We start from the raw sequence: 18,129 nt of genomic DNA, 5'->3' as shown, positions 1-18,129 counted from the left end.
CCAAAGTGTCTGTGCTGTCATGCTCGTGTTCGCCTCCCGCGCGGAAAATCGCCAGCGGCTCTACTCTTGCTTTCTGTTCCAGGCAAGTTGAGCTTTTACTGGAACCGAATGGAGACTGCTATTTCATCGTTGTTGCGAAACAGAGTCCTACGGTGACTCGACTCGTCGTTATTTGGTTTTCTGGCCAATGAGAAAATCGTTCCAATGTATTTCGATGTCATATGTTATTGAATTTCTCCCACTTCCTTCATTTCAGTCCTGGAGTCATCGGAAGGGAAAGGTAATCTAATCGAGACTGTGATTGGTGAAATTCACTTTTTATGGCCCATTCTTATTATGTTCTTTTTTTTGTCTCTTTGCAGCATTGTCTGGGAAGTGGTGGTGCACTCAGGCTCCAGTATGTTTGAAAGAGTAGTTTGGAATTGCCCTGTTGTTAGTTGTGTGATTACGTTATGGCTCATGCCCCCTGACTGTCTCACATTTAGCATTCATGCTCGCTGTGTCTGAAAATGCATTTGGTTTTCCCGTTTTGTTTGTGTTCCGTGTTAAATGCTTTCTGTTTTGCGATTCGCTCAATACATTACGAATTAACAGGGTTTCTGAGGTAACTTCCAGCTGCAAAAATCCTCAACTGAGAATCTGGGAAATTTTCACGGAGTATGGTCAGTCGGAGCAAAAGTAAGGAAGTCGTTCGTTTCTGCAGTGTTTCACAATGCTACCTTTCCCGTGAGCAGTCGAACAGACGAAAAGATTTTGCCACAGACTGCGACGGTAAGCTCCGCAAAAACGTAATTCTTTAAAGCAGGTGTAAGCGACACAACGTTATTGGGGTACACCGCGTGGAAACAGATACTTCGGTGTATCTCGTCCATGCTCACCACATAGCCAAAATTAAACAAGTCCCATTAAACAACGAGCTAACGGAAACAGAAAGGTGAAAGGTCGAATGGCTTCAACTTTCAGTGCTGGATGCCACTGAGCTGCAGCGGGGACGACCGAGGCTTGTTTCTGTAGTGTAGTGGTCATCACGTTCGCCTTACACGCGAAAGGTCCCCAGTTCGCAACTGGGCAGAAACTGCTTTGCTCTTCAACTGCAGCCTTTGACATCGACAAGAACGGAGCTTGTTTGCTTGCTTTCCCATGTGCAAACCTGCCTTCGAGTTTGCTCGAATAAATCGTCGCTCGTAGTGCAATGCAATGCCGCTCCGTTTAATTACTGTGCAAAAGCATTGTAAAGTTTTTCTCCAACCTGGTTCTGATCATATGCCATTCTGTTTGAGAGTGTAGTTACCCCCTTCTGATCCTTCCACGAAAAGCATTACCGCATTCGCATTCCTTGCGCAGGCGGCCCGGTTCAAAGACAGGGAAGAAGCTGATGTGCTGGTGTCACAGTGCACCACGGATTCCTCAACTAGTCTGTCTGTCAAATGTATCCCAAAGTCGTCTCTGAAAGACCTCATTTGGAAGGTGTCTGTCGTTATTCAACGTGTGAGAATTGGCACCAGAGGTCCTGAATCATGTTTTGGAGCAGTTCGCACGTTAGTGGTTCATTCAATCAGCAACAGCAATGAAAGAAATTCCACTCTCAGAGGAACCTCTGGACCTGTGCTTTCATAGCGTCGCTAGTATTAAGGTGCGCCCCGAGATCTAAGCCAGGTTGGAACGGAAACGGAGGAATCGACAGAGAGGCTACAGAATGACATCGCATCCATTTGGTTTTCATTAAATCACTGACGAGCAGGAAAATGTAAACGGGGAGGGCGAGTGGGGAAGTGAGGCAGTTGCAGCTCTGGAGAAAGTCCTTCGTTGTGATTCACTCAGCAACCAGAGACGTGACGGTGACTCAGGCGTGAGAGCTCTTCACATCGTGAACAAAAAGCAATCAAGGGCAGTTAGCACCTCTTCCGGAGTGGGGGTGGGGTGAGGTAATTACCTTTTGACTTCTGTTACTATGTTCGGAAACTGCCTTTTGGATTGAGGTGAAGAGAAACTGCATTTCTAATAAGCACCATGGAACTTGTTAAACTTTATTGAGTCGCTTTTTCTCATCGATTCCCACACAGGTTTCCAACTCAGTTGGTATCCATGAGGCTCATGTCCATGTGCAATCTGCAGCAAATTGCACGGTTAGGTAAAAGGCAAGGAAAGTGGCATCTCGAACCGGCCCCGAGGTCAGACCTTCCTCACAATGTAATCTGTCCTTCTCGAATTGTAATGCTACCTCCGGTTTTAGGGTGGAACATTCTTTGGGAACCTTATTCTGCAAAACAGACACAGTGACTGAAACTATGCTGCACGGTATGATTTGGGAAACGGCCTGCTCAGCTTTGTGCATTTCCCCTGTAGTCCGGTGTGTTTCATGTTCCGTGTAAACGTGAAAGTTGTCCTGTTTCGAGCAATGGGTGAAATCATTGAGCAAAGCAAGAATCGAAATTGCAGTAATGTCAAGTAGCTCATGGTAATTTGACCCAATCATAATCGATCATATATTCTCACGCACTCACAGATACATCTGTAGCTGAATCGAAGTCTGAGAAGATAGACTCAGTTTACCAGTGATTTTTGTCTGGATTGATGGGCTATCGTTAACTGCTGAGAAATTGATATTGTAGACGGGCACATCCCAGCAGCTGTGCGAGTCGGAGAGGGATCATGGAACCCTTTTCACGTGAGTTTACATCTGTTGTTATGCAGGAACACAATTGGAAGTGCAAGAAAATGGAGTCGTGGGCGTGTTGGTAGTGTGGCCGAGCGGTCTAAGGCGCTGGATTAAGGCTCCAGCCTCGACAGAGGCGTGGGTTCGAATCCCACCGCTGCCATTTCTGCGGAGCAGCTAGTTTAAATGCTGTTTCGATCCCCTGCGGCATTTCTGTTTAAAACAGAAGCAAAATGAGTTTGCTTCCCGGGGAATTGATTGTGGTGTTGGTAAGTGCCGAATTTTCCAAAGTGTCTGTGCTGTCATGCTCGTGTTCGCCTCCCGCGCGGAAAATCGCCAGCGGCTCTACTCTTGCTTTCTGTTCCAGGCAAGTTGAGCTTTTACTGGAACCGAATGGAGACTGCTATTTCATCGTTGTTGCGAAACAGAGTCCTACGGTGACTCGACTCGTCGTTATTTGGTTTTCTGGCCAATGAGAAAATCGTTCCAATGTATTTCGATGTCATATGTTATTGAATTTCTCCCACTTCCTTCATTTCAGTCCTGGAGTCATCGGAAGGGAAAGGTAATCTAATCGAGACTGTGATTGGTGAAATTCACTTTTTATGGCCCATTCTTATTATGTTCTTTTTTTGTCTCTTTGCAGCATTGTCTGGGAAGTGGTGGTGCACTCAGGCTCCAGTATGTTTGAAAGAGTAGTTTGGAATTGCCCTGTTGTTAGTTGTGTGATTACGTTATGGCTCATGCCCCCTGACTGTCTCACATTTAGCATTCATGCTCGCTGTGTCTGAAAATGCATTTGGTTTTCCCGTTTTGTTTGTGTTCCGTGTTAAATGCTTTCTGTTTTGCGATTCGCTCAATACATTACGAATTAACAGGGTTTCTGAGGTAACTTCCAGCTGCAAAAATCCTCAACTGAGAATCTGGGAAATTTTCACGGAGTATGGTCAGTCGGAGCAAAAGTAAGGAAGTCGTTCGTTTCTGCAGTGTTTCACAATGCTACCTTTCCCGTGAGCAGTCGAACAGACGAAAAGATTTTGCCACAGACTGCGACGGTAAGCTCCGCAAAAACGTAATTCTTTAAAGCAGGTGTAAGCGACACAACGTTATTGGGGTACACCGCGTGGAAACAGATACTTCGGTGTATCTCGTCCATGCTCACCACATAGCCAAAATTAAACAAGTCCCATTAAACAACGAGCTAACGGAAACAGAAAGGTGAAAGGTCGAATGGCTTCAACTTTCAGTGCTGGATGCCACTGAGCTGCAGCGGGGACGACCGAGGCTTGTTTCTGTAGTGTAGTGGTCATCACGTTCGCCTTACACGCGAAAGGTCCCCAGTTCGCAACTGGGCAGAAACTGCTTTGCTCTTCAACTGCAGCCTTTGACATCGACAAGAACGGAGCTTGTTTGCTTGCTTTCCCATGTGCAAACCTGCCTTCGAGTTTGCTCGAATAAATCGTCGCTCGTAGTGCAATGCAATGCCGCTCCGTTTAATTACTGTGCAAAAGCATTGTAAAGTTTTTCTCCAACCTGGTTCTGATCATATGCCATTCTGTTTGAGAGTGTAGTTACCCCCTTCTGATCCTTCCACGAAAAGCATTACCGCATTCGCATTCCTTGCGCAGGCGGCCCGGTTCAAAGACAGGGAAGAAGCTGATGTGCTGGTGTCACAGTGCACCACGGATTCCTCAACTAGTCTGTCTGTCAAATGTATCCCAAAGTCGTCTCTGAAAGACCTCATTTGGAAGGTGTCTGTCGTTATTCAACGTGTGAGAATTGGCACCAGAGGTCCTGAATCATGTTTTGGAGCAGTTCGCACGTTAGTGGCTCATTCAATCAGCAACAGCAATGAAAGAAATTCCACTCTCAGAGGAACCTCTGGACCTGTGCTTTCATAGCGTCGCTAGTATTAAGGTGCGCCCCGAGATCTAAGCCAGGTTGGAACGGAAATGGAGGAATCGACAGAGAGGCTACAGAATGACATCGCATCCATTTGGTTTTCATTAAATCACTGACGAGCAGGAAAATGTAAACGGGGAGGGCGAGTGGGGAAGTGAGGCAGTTGCAGCTCTGGAGAAAGTCCTTCGTTGTGATTCACTCAGCAACCAGAGACGTGACGGTGACTCAGGCGTGAGAGCTCTTCACATCGTGAACAAAAAGCAATCAAGGGCAGTTAGCACCTCTTCCGGAGTGGGGGTGGGGTGAGGTAATTACCTTTTGACTTCTGTTACTATGTTCGGAAACTGCCTTTTGGATTGAGGTGAAGAGAAACTGCATTTCTAAAAAGCACCATGGAACTTGTTAAACTTTATTGAGTCGCTTTTTCTCATCGATTCCCACACAGGTTTCCAACTCAGTTGGTATCCATGAGGCTCATGTCCAGGTGCAATCTGCAGCAAATTGCACGGTTAGGTAAAAGGCAAGGAAAGTGGCATCTCGAACCGGCCCCGAGGTCAGACCTTCCTCACAATGTAATCTGTCCTTCTCGAATTGTAATGCTACCTCCGGTTTTAGGGTGGAACATTCTTTGGGAAACTTATTCTGCAAAACAGACACAGTGACTGAAACTATGCTGCACGGTATGATTTGGGACACGGCCTGCTCAGCTTTGTGCATTTCCCCTGTAGTCCGGTGTGTTTCATGTTCCGTGTAAACGTGAAAGTTGTCCTGTTTCGAGCAATGGGTGAAATCATTGAGCAAAGCAAGAATCGAAATTGCAGTAATGTCAAGTAGCTCATGGTAATTTGACCCAATCATAATCGATCATATATTCTCACGCACTCACAGATACATCTGTAGCTGAATCGAAGTCTGAGAAGATAGACTCAGTTTACCAGTGATTTTTGTCTGGATTGATGGGCTATCGTTAACTGCTGAGAAATTGATATTGTAGACGGGCACATCCCAGCAGCTGTGCGAGTCGGAGAGGGATCATGGAACCCTTTTCACGTGAGTTTACATCTGTTGTTATGCAGGAACACAATTGGAAGTGCAAGAAAATGGAGTCGTGGGCGTGTTGGTAGTGTGGCCGAGCGGTCTAAGGCGCTGGATTAAGGCTCCAGTCTCGACAGAGGCGTGGGTTCGAATCCCACCGCTGCCATTTCTGCGGAGCAGCTAGTTTAAAAGCTGTTTCGATCCCCTGCGGCATTTCTGTTTAAAACAGAAGCAAAATGAGTTTGCTTCCCGGGGAATTGATTGTGGTGTTGGTAAGTGCCGAATTTTCCAAAGTGTCTGTGCTGTCATGCTCGTGTTCGCCTCCCGCGCGGAAAATCGCCAGCGGCTCTACTCTTGCTTTCTGTTCCAGGCAAGTTGAGCTTTTACTGGAACCGAATGGAGACTGCTATTTCATCGTTGTTGCGAAACAGAGTCCTACGGTGACTCGACTCGTCGTTATTTGGTTTTCTGGCCAATGAGAAAATCGTTCCAATGTATTTCGATGTCATATGTTATTGAATTTCTCCCACTTCCTTCATTTCAGTCCTGGAGTCATCGGAAGGGAAAGGTAATCTAATCGAGACTGTGATTGGTGAAATTCACTTTTTATGGCCCATTCTTATTATGTTCTTTTTTTTGTCTCTTTGCAGCATTGTCTGGGAAGTGGTGGTGCACTCAGGCTCCAGTATGTTTGAAAGAGTAGTTTGGAATTGCCCTGTTGTTAGTTGTGTGATTACGTTATGGCTCATGCCCCCTGACTGTCTCACATTTAGCATTCATGCTCGCTGTGTCTGAAAATGCATTTGGTTTTCCCGTTTTGTTTGTGTTCCGTGTTAAATGCTTTCTGTTTTGCGATTCGCTCAATACATTACGAATTAACAGGGTTTCTGAGGTAACTTCCAGCTGCAAAAATCCTCAACTGAGAATCTGGGAAATTTTCACGGAGTATGGTCAGTCGGAGCAAAAGTAAGGAAGTCGTTCGTTTCTGCAGTGTTTCACAATGCTACCTTTCCCGTGAGCAGTCGAACAGACGAAAAGATTTTGCCACAGACTGCGACGGTAAGCTCCGCAAAAACGTAATTCTTTAAAGCAGGTGTAAGCGACACAACGTTATTGGGGTACACCGCGTGGAAACAGATACTTCGGTGTATCTCGTCCATGCTCACCACATAGCCAAAATTAAACAAGTCCCATTAAACAACGAGCTAACGGAAACAGAAAGGTGAAAGGTCGAATGGCTTCAACTTTCAGTGCTGGATGCCACTGAGCTGCAGCGGGGACGACCGAGGCTTGTTTCTGTAGTGTAGTGGTCATCACGTTCGCCTTACACGCGAAAGGTCCCCAGTTCGCAACTGGGCAGAAACTGCTTTGCTCTTCACCTGCAGCCTTTGACATCGACAAGAACGGAGCTTTCTTGCTTGCTTTCCCATGTGCAAACCTGCCTTCGAGTTTGCTCGAATAAATGGTCGCTCGTAGTGCAATGCAATGCCGCTCCGTTTAATTACTGTGCAAAAGCATTGTAAAGTTTTTCTCCAACCTGGTTCTGATCATATGCCATTCTGTTTGAGAGTGTAGTTACCCCCTTCTGATCCTTCCACGAAAAGCATTACCGCATTCGCATTCCTTGCGCAGGCGGCCCGGTTCAAAGACAGGGAAGAAGCTGATGTGCTGGTGTCACAGTTCACCACGGATTCCTCAACTAGTCTGTCTGTCAAATGTATCCCAAAGTCGTCTCTGAAAGACCTCATTTGGAAGGTGTCTGTCGTTATTCAACGTGTGAGAATTGGCACCAGAGGTCCTGAATCATGTTTTGGAGCAGTTCGCACGTTAGTGGCTCATTCAATCAGCAACAGCAATGAAAGAAATTCCACTCTCCGAGGAACCTCTGGACCTGTGCTTTCATAGCGTCGCTAGTATTAAGATGCGCCCCGAGATCTAAGCCAGGTTGGAACGGAAACGGAGGAATCGACAGAGAGGCTACAGAATGACATCGCATCCATTTGGTTTTCATTAAATCACTGACGAGCAGGAAAATGTAAACGGGGAGGGCGAGTGGGGAAGTGAGGCAGTTGCAGCTCTGGAGAAAGTCCTTCGTTGTGATTCACTCAGCAACCAGAGACGTGACGGTGACTCAGGCGTGAGAGCTCTTCACATCGTGAACAAAAAGCAATCAAGGGCAGTTAGCACCTCTTCCGGAGTGGGGGTGGGGTGAGGTAATTACCTTTTGACTTCTGTTACTATGTTCGGAAACTGCCTTTTGGATTGAGGTGAAGAGAAACTGCATTTCTAAAAAGCACCATGGAACTTGTTAAACTTTATTGAGTCGCTTTTTCTCATCGATTCCCACACAGGTTTCCAACTCAGTTGGTATCCATGAGGCTCATGTCCAGGTGCAATCTGCAGCAAATTGCACGGTTAGGTAAAAGGCAAGGAAAGTGGCATCTCGAACCGGCCCCGAGGTCAGACCTTCCTCACAATGTAATCTGTCCTTCTCGAATTGTAATGCTACCTCCGGTTTTAGGGTGGAACATTCTTTGGGAACCTTATTCTGCAAAACAGACACAGTGACTGAAACTATGCTGCACGGTATGATTTGGGAAACGGCCTGCTCAGCTTTGTGCATTTCCCCTGTAGTCCGGTGTGTTTCATGTTCCGTGTAAACGTGAAAGTTGTCCTGTTTCGAGCAATGGGTGAAATCATTGAGCAAAGCAAGAATCGAAATTGCAGTAATGTCAAGTAGCTCATGGTAATTTGACCCAATCATAATCGATCATATATTCTCACGCACTCACAGATACATCTGTAGCTGAATCGAAGTCTGAGAAGATAGACTCAGTTTACCAGTGATTTTTGTCTGGATTGATGGGCTATCGTTAACTGCTGAGAAATTGATATTGTAGACGGGCACATCCCAGCAGCTGTGCGAGTCGGAGAGGGATCATGGAACCCTTTTCACGTGAGTTTACATCTGTTGTTATGCAGGAACACAATTGGAAGTGCAAGAAAATGGAGTCGTGGGCGTGTTGGTAGTGTGGCCGAGCGGTCTAAGGCGCTGGATTAAGGCTCCAGTCTCGACAGAGGCGTGGGTTCGAATCCCACCGCTGCCATTTCTGCGGAGCAGCTAGTTTAAAAGCTGTTTCGATCCCCTGCGGCATTTCTGTTTAAAACAGAAGCAAAATGAGTTTGCTTCCCGGGGAATTGATTGTGGTGTTGGTAAGTGCCGAATTTTCCAAAGTGTCTGTGCTGTCATGCTCGTGTTCGCCTCCCGCGCGGAAAATCGCCAGCGGCTCTACTCTTGCTTTCTGTTCCAGGCAAGTTGAGCTTTTACTGGAACCGAATGGAGACTGCTATTTCATCGTTGTTGCGAAACAGAGTCCTACGGTGACTCGACTCGTCGTTATTTGGTTTTCTGGCCAATGAGAAAATCGTTCCAATGTATTTCGATGTCATATGTTATTGAATTTCTCCCACTTCCTTCATTTCAGTCCTGGAGTCATCGGAAGGGAAAGGTAATCTAATCGAGACTGTGATTGGTGAAATTCACTTTTTATGGCCCATTCTTATTATGTTCTTTTTTTTGTCTCTTTGCAGCATTGTCTGGGAAGTGGTGGTGCACTCAGGCTCCAGTATGTTTGAAAGAGTAGTTTGGAATTGCCCTGTTGTTAGTTGTGTGATTACGTTATGGCTCATGCCCCCTGACTGTCTCACATTTAGCATTCATGCTCGCTGTGTCTGAAAATGCATTTGGTTTTCCCGTTTTGTTTGTGTTCCGTGTTAAATGCTTTCTGTTTTGCGATTCGCTCAATACATTACGAATTAACAGGGTTTCTGAGGTAACTTCCAGCTGCAAAAATCCTCAACTGAGAATCTGGGAAATTTTCACGGAGTATGGTCAGTCGGAGCAAAAGTAAGGAAGTCGTTCGTTTCTGCAGTGTTTCACAATGCTACCTTTCCCGTGAGCAGTCGAACAGACGAAAAGATTTTGCCACAGACTGCGACGGTAAGCTCCGCAAAAACGTAATTCTTTAAAGCAGGTGTAAGCGACACAACGTTATTGGGGTACACCGCGTGGAAACAGATACTTCGGTGTATCTCGTCCATGCTCACCACATAGCCAAAATTAAACAAGTCCCATTAAACAACGAGCTAACGGAAACAGAAAGGTGAAAGGTCGAATGGCTTCAACTTTCAGTGCTGGATGCCACTGAGCTGCAGCGGGGACGACCGAGGCTTGTTTCTGTAGTGTAGTGGTCATCACGTTCGCCTTACACGCGAAAGGTCCCCAGTTCGCAACTGGGCAGAAACTGCTTTGCTCTTCAACTGCAGCCTTTGACATCGACAAGAACGGAGCTTGTTTGCTTGCTTTCCCATGTGCAAACCTGCCTTCGAGTTTGCTCGAATAAATCGTCGCTCGTAGTGCAATGCAATGCCGCTCCGTTTAATTACTGTGCAAAAGCATTGTACAGTTTTTCTCCAACCTGGTTCTGATCATATGCCATTCTGTTTGAGAGTGTAGTTACCCCCTTCTGATCCTTCCACGAAAAGCATTACCGCATTCGCATTCCTTGCGCAGGCGGCCCGGTTCAAAGACAGGGAAGAAGCTGATGTGCTGGTGTCACAGTGCACCACGGATTCCTCAACTAGTCTGTCTGTCAAATGTATCCCAAAGTCGTCTCTGAAAGACCTCATTTGGAAGGTGTCTGTCGTTATTCAACGTGTGAGAATTGGCACCAGAGGTCCTGAATCATGTTTTGGAGCAGTTCGCACGTTAGTGGTTCATTCAATCAGCAACAGCAATGAAAGAAATTCCACTCTCAGAGGAACCTCTGGACCTGTGCTTTCATAGCGTCGCTAGTATTAAGGTGCGCCCCGAGATCTAAGCCAGGTTGGAACGGAAACGGAGGAATCGACAGAGAGGCTACAGAATGACATCGCATCCATTTGGTTTTCATTAAATCACTGACGAGCAGGAAAATGTAAACGGGGAGGGCGAGTGGGGAAGTGAGGCAGTTGCAGCTCTGGAGAAAGTCCTTCGTTGTGATTCACTCAGCAACCAGAGACGTGACGGTGACTCAGGCGTGAGAGCTCTTCACATCGTGAACAAAAAGCAATCAAGGGCAGTTAGCACCTCTTCCGGAGTGGGGGTGGGGTGAGGTAATTACCTTTTGACTTCTGTTACTATGTTCGGAAACTGCCTTTTGGATTGAGGTGAAGAGAAACTGCATTTCTAAAAAGCACCATGGAACTTGTTAAACTTTATTGAGTCGCTTATTCTCATCGATTCCCACACAGGTTTCCAAATCAGTTGGTATCCATGAGGCTCATGTCCATGTGCAATCTGCAGCAAATTGCACGGTTAGGTAAAAGGCAAGGAAAGTGGCATCTCGAACCGGCCCCGAAGTCAGACCTTCCTCACAATGTAATCTGTCCTTCTCGAATTGTAATGCTACCTCCGGTTTTAGGGTGGAACATTCTTTGGGAACCTTATTCTGCAAAACAGACACAGTGACTGAAACTATGCTGCACGGTATGATTTGGGAAACGGCCTGCTCAGCTTTGTGCATTTCCCCTGTAGTCCGGTGTGTTTCATGTTCCGTGTAAACGTGAAAGTTGTCCTGTTTCGAGCAATGGGTGAAATCATTGAGCAAAGCAAGAATCGAAATTGCAGTAATGTCAAGTAGCTCATGGTAATTTGACCCAATCATAATCGATCATATATTCTCACGCACTCACAGATACATCTGTAGCTGAATCGAAGTCTGAGAAGATAGACTCAGTTTACCAGTGATTTTTGTCTGGATTGATGGGCTATCGTTAACTGCTGAGAAATTGATATTGTAGACGGGCACATCCCAGCAGCTGTGCGAGTCGGAGAGGGATCATGGAACCCTTTTCACGTGAGTTTACATCTGTTGTTATGCAGGAACACAATTGGAAGTGCAAGAAAATGGAGTCGTGGGCGTGTTGGTAGTGTGGCCGAGCGGTCTAAGGCGCTGGATTAAGGCTCCAGTCTCGACAGAGGCGTGGGTTCGAATCCCACCGCTGCCATTTCTGCGGAGCAGCTAGTTTAAATGCTGTTTCGATCCCCTGCGGCATTTCTGTTTAAAACAGAAGCAAAATGAGTTTGCTTCCCGGGGAATTGATTGTGGTGTTGGTAAGTGCCGAATTTTCCAAAGTGTCTGTGCTGTCATGCTCGTGTTCGCCTCCCGCGCGGAAAATCGCCAGCGGCTCTACTCTTGCTTTCTGTTCCAGGCAAGTTGAGCTTTTACTGGAACCGAATGGAGACTGCTATTTCATCGTTGTTGCGAAACAGAGTCCTACGGTGACTCGACTCGTCGTTATTTGGTTTTCTGGCCAATGAGAAAATCGTTCCAATGTATTTCGATGTCATATGTTATTGAATTTCTCCCACTTCCTTCATTTCAGTCCTGGAGTCATCGGAAGGGAAAGGTAATCTAATCGAGACTGTGATTGGTGAAATTCACTTTTTATGGCCCATTCTTATTATGTTCTTTTTTTTGTCTCTTTGCAGCATTGTCTGGGAAGTGGTGGTGCACTCAGGCTCCAGTATGTTTGAAAGAGTAGTTTGGAATTGCCCTGTTGTTAGTTGTGTGATTACGTTATGGCTCATGCCCCCTGACTGTCTCACATTTAGCATTCATGCTCGCTGTGTCTGAAAATGCATTTGGTTTTCCCGTTTTGTTTGTGTTCCGTGTTAAATGCTTTCTGTTTTGCGATTCGCTCAATACATTACGAATTAACAGGGTTTCTGAGGTAACTTCCAGCTGCAAAAATCCTCAACTGAGAATCTGGGAAATTTTCACGGAGTATGGTCAGTCGGAGCAAAAGTAAGGAAGTCGTTCGTTTCTGCAGTGTTTCACAATGCTACCTTTCCCGTGAGCAGTCGAACAGACGAAAAGATTTTGCCACAGACTGCGACGGTAAGCTCCGCAAAAACGTAATTCTTTAAAGCAGGTGTAAGCGACACAACGTTATTGGGGTACACCGCGTGGAAACAGATACTTCGGTGTATCTCGTCCATGCTCACCACATAGCCAAAATTAAACAAGTCCCATTAAACAACGAGCTAACGGAAACAGAAAGGTGAAAGGTCGAATGGCTTCAACTTTCAGTGCTGGATGCCACTGAGCTGCAGCGGGGACGACCGAGGCTTGTTTCTGTAGTGTAGTGGTCATCACGTTCGCCTTACACGCGAAAGGTCCCCAGTTCGCAACTGGGCAGAAACTGCTTTGCTCTTCAACTGCAGCCTTTGACATCGACAAGAACGGAGCTTGTTTGCTTGCTTTCCCATGTGCAAACCTGCCTTCGAGTTTGCTCGAATAAATCGTCGCTCGTAGTGCAATGCAATGCCGCTCCGTTTAATTACTGTGCAAAAGCATTGTAAAGTTTTTCTCCAACCTGGTTCTGATCATATGCCATTCTGTTTGAGAGTGTAGTTACCCCCTTCTGATCCTTCCACGAAAAGCATTACCGCATTCGCATTCCTTGCGCAGGCGGCCCGGTTCAAAGACAGGGAAGAAGCTGATGTGCTGGTGTCACAGTGCACCACGGATTCCTCAACTAGTCTGTCTGTCAAATGTATCCCAAAGTCGTCTCTGAAAGACCTCATTTGGAAGGTGTCTGTCGTTATTCAACGTGTGAGAATTGGCACCAGAGGTCCTGAATCATGTTTTGGAGCAGTTCGCACGTTAGTGGCTCATTCAATCAGCAACAGCAATGAAAGAAATTCCACTCTCAGAGGAACCTCTGGACCTGTGCTTTCATAGCGTCGCTAGTATTAAGGTGCGCCCCGAGATCTAAGCCAGGTTGGAACGGAAATGGAGGAATCGACAGAGAGGCTACAGAATGACATCGCATCCATTTGGTTTTCATTAAATCACTGACGAGCAGGAAAATGTAAACGGGGAGGGCGAGTGGGGAAGTGAGGCAGTTGCAGCTCTGGAGAAAGTCCTTCGTTGTGATTCACTCAGCAACCAGAGACGTGACGGTGACTCAGGCGTGAGAGCTCTTCACATCGTGAACAAAAAGCAATCAAGGGCAGTTAGCACCTCTTCCGGAGTGGGGGTGGGGTGAGGTAATTACCTTTTGACTTCTGTTACTATGTTCGGAAACTGCCTTTTGGATTGAGGTGAAGAGAAACTGCATTTCTAAAAAGCACCATGGAACTTGTTAAACTTTATTGAGTCGCTTTTTCTCATCGATTCCCACACAGGTTTCCAACTCAGTTGGTATCCATGAGGCTCATGTCCAGGTGCAATCTGCAGCAAATTGCACGGTTAGGTAAAAGGCAAGGAAAGTGGCATCTCGAACCGGCCCCGAGGTCAGACCTTCCTCACAATGTAATCTGTCCTTCTCGAATTGTAATGCTACCTCCGGTTTTAGGGTGGAACATTCTTTGGGAAACTTATTCTGCAAAACAGACACAGTGACTGAAACTATGCTGCACGGTATGATTTGGGACACGGCCTGCTCAGCTTTGTGCATTTCCCCTGTAGTCCGGTGTGTTTCATGTTCCGTGTAAACGTGAAAGTTGTCCTGTTTCGAGCAATGGGTGAAATCATTGAGCAAAGCAAGAATCGAAATTGCAGTAATGTCAAGTAGCTCATGGTAATTTGACCCAATCATAATCGATCATATATTCTCACGCACTCACAGATACATCTGTAGCTGAATCGAAGTCTGAGAAGATAGACTCAGTTTACCAGTGATTTTTGTCTGGATTGATGGGCTATCGTTAACTGCTGAGAAATTGATATTGTAGACGGGCACATCCCAGCAGCTGTGCGAGTCGGAGAGGGATCATGGAACCCTTTTCACGTGAGTTTACATCTGTTGTTATGCAGGAACACAATTGGAAGTGCAAGAAAATGGAGTCGTGGGCGTGTTGGTAGTGTGGCCGAGCGGTCTAAGGCGCTGGATTAAGGCTCCAGTCTCGACAGAGGCGTGGGTTCGAATCCCACCGCTGCCATTTCTGCGGAGCAGCTAGTTTAAAAGCTGTTTCGATCCCCTGCGGCATTTCTGTTTAAAACAGAAGCAAAATGAGTTTGCTTCCCGGGGAATTGATTGTGGTGTTGGTAAGTGCCGAATTTTCCAAAGTGTCTGTGCTGTCATGCTCGTGTTCGCCTCCCGCGCGGAAAATCGCCAGCGGCTCTACTCTTGCTTTCTGTTCCAGGCAAGTTGAGCTTTTACTGGAACCGAATGGAGACTGCTATTTCATCGTTGTTGCGAAACAGAGTCCTACGGTGACTCGACTCGTCGTTATTTGGTTTTCTGGCCAATGAGAAAATCGTTCCAATGTATTTCGATGTCATATGTTATTGAATTTCTCCCACTTCCTTCATTTCAGTCCTGGAGTCATCGGAAGGGAAAGGTAATCTAATCGAGACTGTGATTGGTGAAATTCACTTTTTATGGCCCATTCTTATTATGTTCTTTTTTTTGTCTCTTTGCAGCATTGTCTGGGAAGTGGTGGTGCACTCAGGCTCCAGTATGTTTGAAAGAGTAGTTTGGAATTGCCCTGTTGTTAGTTGTGTGATTACGTTATGGCTCATGCCCCCTGACTGTCTCACATTTAGCATTCATGCTCGCTGTGTCTGAAAATGCATTTGGTTTTCCCGTTTTGTTTGTGTTCCGTGTTAAATGCTTTCTGTTTTGCGATTCGCTCAATACATTACGAATTAACAGGGTTTCTGAGGTAACTTCCAGCTGCAAAAATCCTCAACTGAGAATCTGGGAAATTTTCACGGAGTATGGTCAGTCGGAGCAAAAGTAAGGAAGTCGTTCGTTTCTGCAGTGTTTCACAATGCTACCTTTCCCGTGAGCAGTCGAACAGACGAAAAGATTTTGCCACAGACTGCGACGGTAAGCTCCGCAAAAACGTAATTCTTTAAAGCAGGTGTAAGCGACACAACGTTATTGGGGTACACCGCGTGGAAACAGATACTTCGGTGTATCTCGTCCATGCTCACCACATAGCCAAAATTAAACAAGTCCCATTAAACAACGAGCTAACGGAAACAGAAAGGTGAAAGGTCGAATGGCTTCAACTTTCAGTGCTGGATGCCACTGAGCTGCAGCGGGGATGACCGAGGCTTGTTTCTGTAGTGTAGTGGTCATCACGTTCGCCTTACACGCGAAAGGTCCCCAGTTCGAAACTGGGCAGAAACTGCTTTGCTCTTCACCTGCAGCCTTTGACATCGACAAGAACGGAGCTTTCTTGCTTGCTTTCCCATGTGCAAACCTGCCTTCGAGTTTGCTCGAATAAATCGTCGCTCGTAGTGCAATGCAATGCCGCTCCGTTTAATTACTGTGCAAAAGCATTGTAAAGTTTTTCTCCAACCTGGTTCTGATCATATGCCATTCTGTTTGAGAGTGTAGTTACCCCCTTCTGATCCTTCCACGAAAAGCATTACCGCATTCGCATTCCTTGCGCAGGCGGCCCGGTTCAAAGACAGGGAAGAAGCTGATGTGCTGGTGTCACAGTTCACCACGGATTCCTCAACTAGTCTGTCTGTCAAATGTATCCCAAAGTCGTCTCTGAAAGACCTCATTTGGAAGGTGTCTGTCGTTATTCAACGTGTGAGAATTGGCACCAGAGGTCCTGAATCATGTTTTGGAGCAGTTCGCACGTTAGTGGCTCATTCAATCAGCAACAGCAATGATAGAAATTCCACTCTCCGAGGAGCCTCTGGACCTGTGCTTTCATAGCGTCGCTAGTATTAAGGTGCGCCCCGAGATCTAAGCCAGGTTGGAACGGAAACGGAGGAATCGACAGAGAGGCTACAGAATGACATCGCATCCATTTGGTTTTCATTAAATCACTGACGAGCAGGAAAATGTAAACGGGGAGGGCGAGTGGGGAAGTGAGGCAGTTGCAGCTCTGGAGAAAGTCCTTCGTTGTGATTCACTCAGCAACCAGAGGCGTGACGGTGACTCAGGCGTGAGAGCTCTTCACATCGTGAACAAAAAGCAATCAGGGGCAGTTAGCACCTCTTCCGGAGTGGGGGTGGGGTGAGGTAATTACCTTTTGACTTCTGTTACTATGTTCGGAAACTGCCTTTTGGATTGAGGTGAAGAGAAACTGCATTTCTAAAAAGCACCATGGAACTTGTTAAACTTTATTGAGTCGCTTATTCTCATCGATTCCCACACAGGTTTCCAAATCAGTTGGTATCCATGAGGCTCATGTCCATGTGCAATCTGCAGCAAATTGCACGGTTAGGTAAAAGGCAAGGAAAGTGGCATCTCGAACCGGCCCCGAAGTCAGACCTTCCTCACAATGTAATCTGTCCTTCTCGAATTGTAATGCTACCTCCGGTTTTAGGGTGGAACATTCTTTGGGAACCTTATTCTGCAAAACAGACACAGTGACTGAAACTATGCTGCACGGTATGATTTGGGAAACGGCCTGCTCAGCTTTGTGCATTTCCCCTGTAGTCCGGTGTGTTTCATGTTCCGTGTAAACGTGAAAGTTGTCCTGTTTCGAGCAATGGGTGAAATCATTGAGCAAAGCAAGAATCGAAATTGCAGTAATGTCAAGTAGCTCATGGTAATTTGACCCAATCATAATCGATCATATATTCTCACGCACTCACAGATACATCTGTAGCTGAATCGAAGTCTGAGAAGATAGACTCAGTTTACCAGTGATTTTTGTCTGGATTGATGGGCTATCGTTAACTGCTGAGAAATTGATATTGTAGACGGGCACATCCCAGCAGCTGTGCGAGTCGGAGAGGGATCATGGAACCCTTTTCACGTGAGTTTACATCTGTTGTTATGCAGGAACACAATTGGAAGTGCAAGAAAATGGAGTCGTGGGCGTGTTGGTAGTGTGGCCGAGCGGTCTAAGGCGCTGGATTAAGGCTCCAGTCTCGACAGAGGCGTGGGTTCGAATCCCACCGCTGCCATTTCTGCGGAGCAGCTAGTTTAAATGCTGTTTCGATCCCCTGCGGCATTTCTGTTTAAAACAGAAGCAAAATGAGTTTGCTTCCCGGGGAATTGATTGTGGTGTTGGTAAGTGCCGAATTTTCCAAAGTGTCTGTGCTGTCATGCTCGTGTTCGCCTCCCGCGCGGAAAATCGCCAGCGGCTCTACTCTTGCTTTCTGTTCCAGGCAAGTTGAGCTTTTACTGGAACCGAATGGAGACTGCTATTTCATCGTTGTTGCGAAACAGAGTCCTACGGTGACTCGACTCGTCGTTATTTGGTTTTCTGGCCAATGAGAAAATCGTTCCAATGTATTTCGATGTCATATGTTATTGAATTTCTCCCACTTCCTTCATTTCAGTCCTGGAGTCATCGGAAGGGAAAGGTAATCTAATCGAGACTGTGATTGGTGAAATTCACTTTTTATGGCCCATTCTTATTATGTTCTTTTTTTTGTCTCTTTGCAGCATTGTCTGGGAAGTGGTGGTGCACTCAGGCTCCAGTATGTTTGAAAGAGTAGTTTGGAATTGCCCTGTTGTTAGTTGTGTGATTACGTTATGGCTCATGCCCCCTGACTGTCTCACATTTA

The 18,129-nt window shown here is 46.3% G+C and overlaps 7 non-coding genes across 7 annotated transcripts; all 7 read left to right on the top strand.

Moving 5' to 3' along the window:
* Window positions 1–2,737: 2,737 nt before the first annotated feature.
* On the top strand, window positions 2,738–2,819 carry trnal-aag (transfer RNA leucine (anticodon AAG)). Its single transcript has one exon. It is a non-coding gene; the product is annotated as a tRNA-Leu (tRNA).
* Window positions 2,820–5,677: 2,858 nt separating this feature from the next.
* Window positions 5,678–5,759, top strand: trnal-aag (transfer RNA leucine (anticodon AAG)). Its single transcript has one exon. It is a non-coding gene; the product is annotated as a tRNA-Leu (tRNA).
* A 2,859-nt stretch (window positions 5,760–8,618) lies between these two features.
* Window positions 8,619–8,700, top strand: trnal-aag (transfer RNA leucine (anticodon AAG)). Its single transcript has one exon. It is a non-coding gene; the product is annotated as a tRNA-Leu (tRNA).
* Window positions 8,701–11,559: 2,859 nt separating this feature from the next.
* trnal-aag (transfer RNA leucine (anticodon AAG)) lies at window positions 11,560–11,641 on the top strand. Its single transcript has one exon. It is a non-coding gene; the product is annotated as a tRNA-Leu (tRNA).
* Window positions 11,642–14,500: 2,859 nt separating this feature from the next.
* trnal-aag (transfer RNA leucine (anticodon AAG)) lies at window positions 14,501–14,582 on the top strand. Its single transcript has one exon. It is a non-coding gene; the product is annotated as a tRNA-Leu (tRNA).
* A 1,126-nt stretch (window positions 14,583–15,708) lies between these two features.
* Window positions 15,709–15,781, top strand: trnav-uac (transfer RNA valine (anticodon UAC)). Its single transcript has one exon. It is a non-coding gene; the product is annotated as a tRNA-Val (tRNA).
* A 1,660-nt stretch (window positions 15,782–17,441) lies between these two features.
* On the top strand, window positions 17,442–17,523 carry trnal-aag (transfer RNA leucine (anticodon AAG)). Its single transcript has one exon. It is a non-coding gene; the product is annotated as a tRNA-Leu (tRNA).
* Window positions 17,524–18,129: the final 606 nt, after the last annotated feature.

This window comes from Chiloscyllium punctatum, unplaced genomic scaffold, assembly GCF_047496795.1.
Source record: "Chiloscyllium punctatum isolate Juve2018m unplaced genomic scaffold, sChiPun1.3 scaffold_1527, whole genome shotgun sequence".
In the NCBI taxonomy this organism is placed as follows: domain Eukaryota; kingdom Metazoa; phylum Chordata; class Chondrichthyes; order Orectolobiformes; family Hemiscylliidae; genus Chiloscyllium; species Chiloscyllium punctatum.
This window is presented reverse-complemented; position numbering and strand designations above follow the sequence as displayed.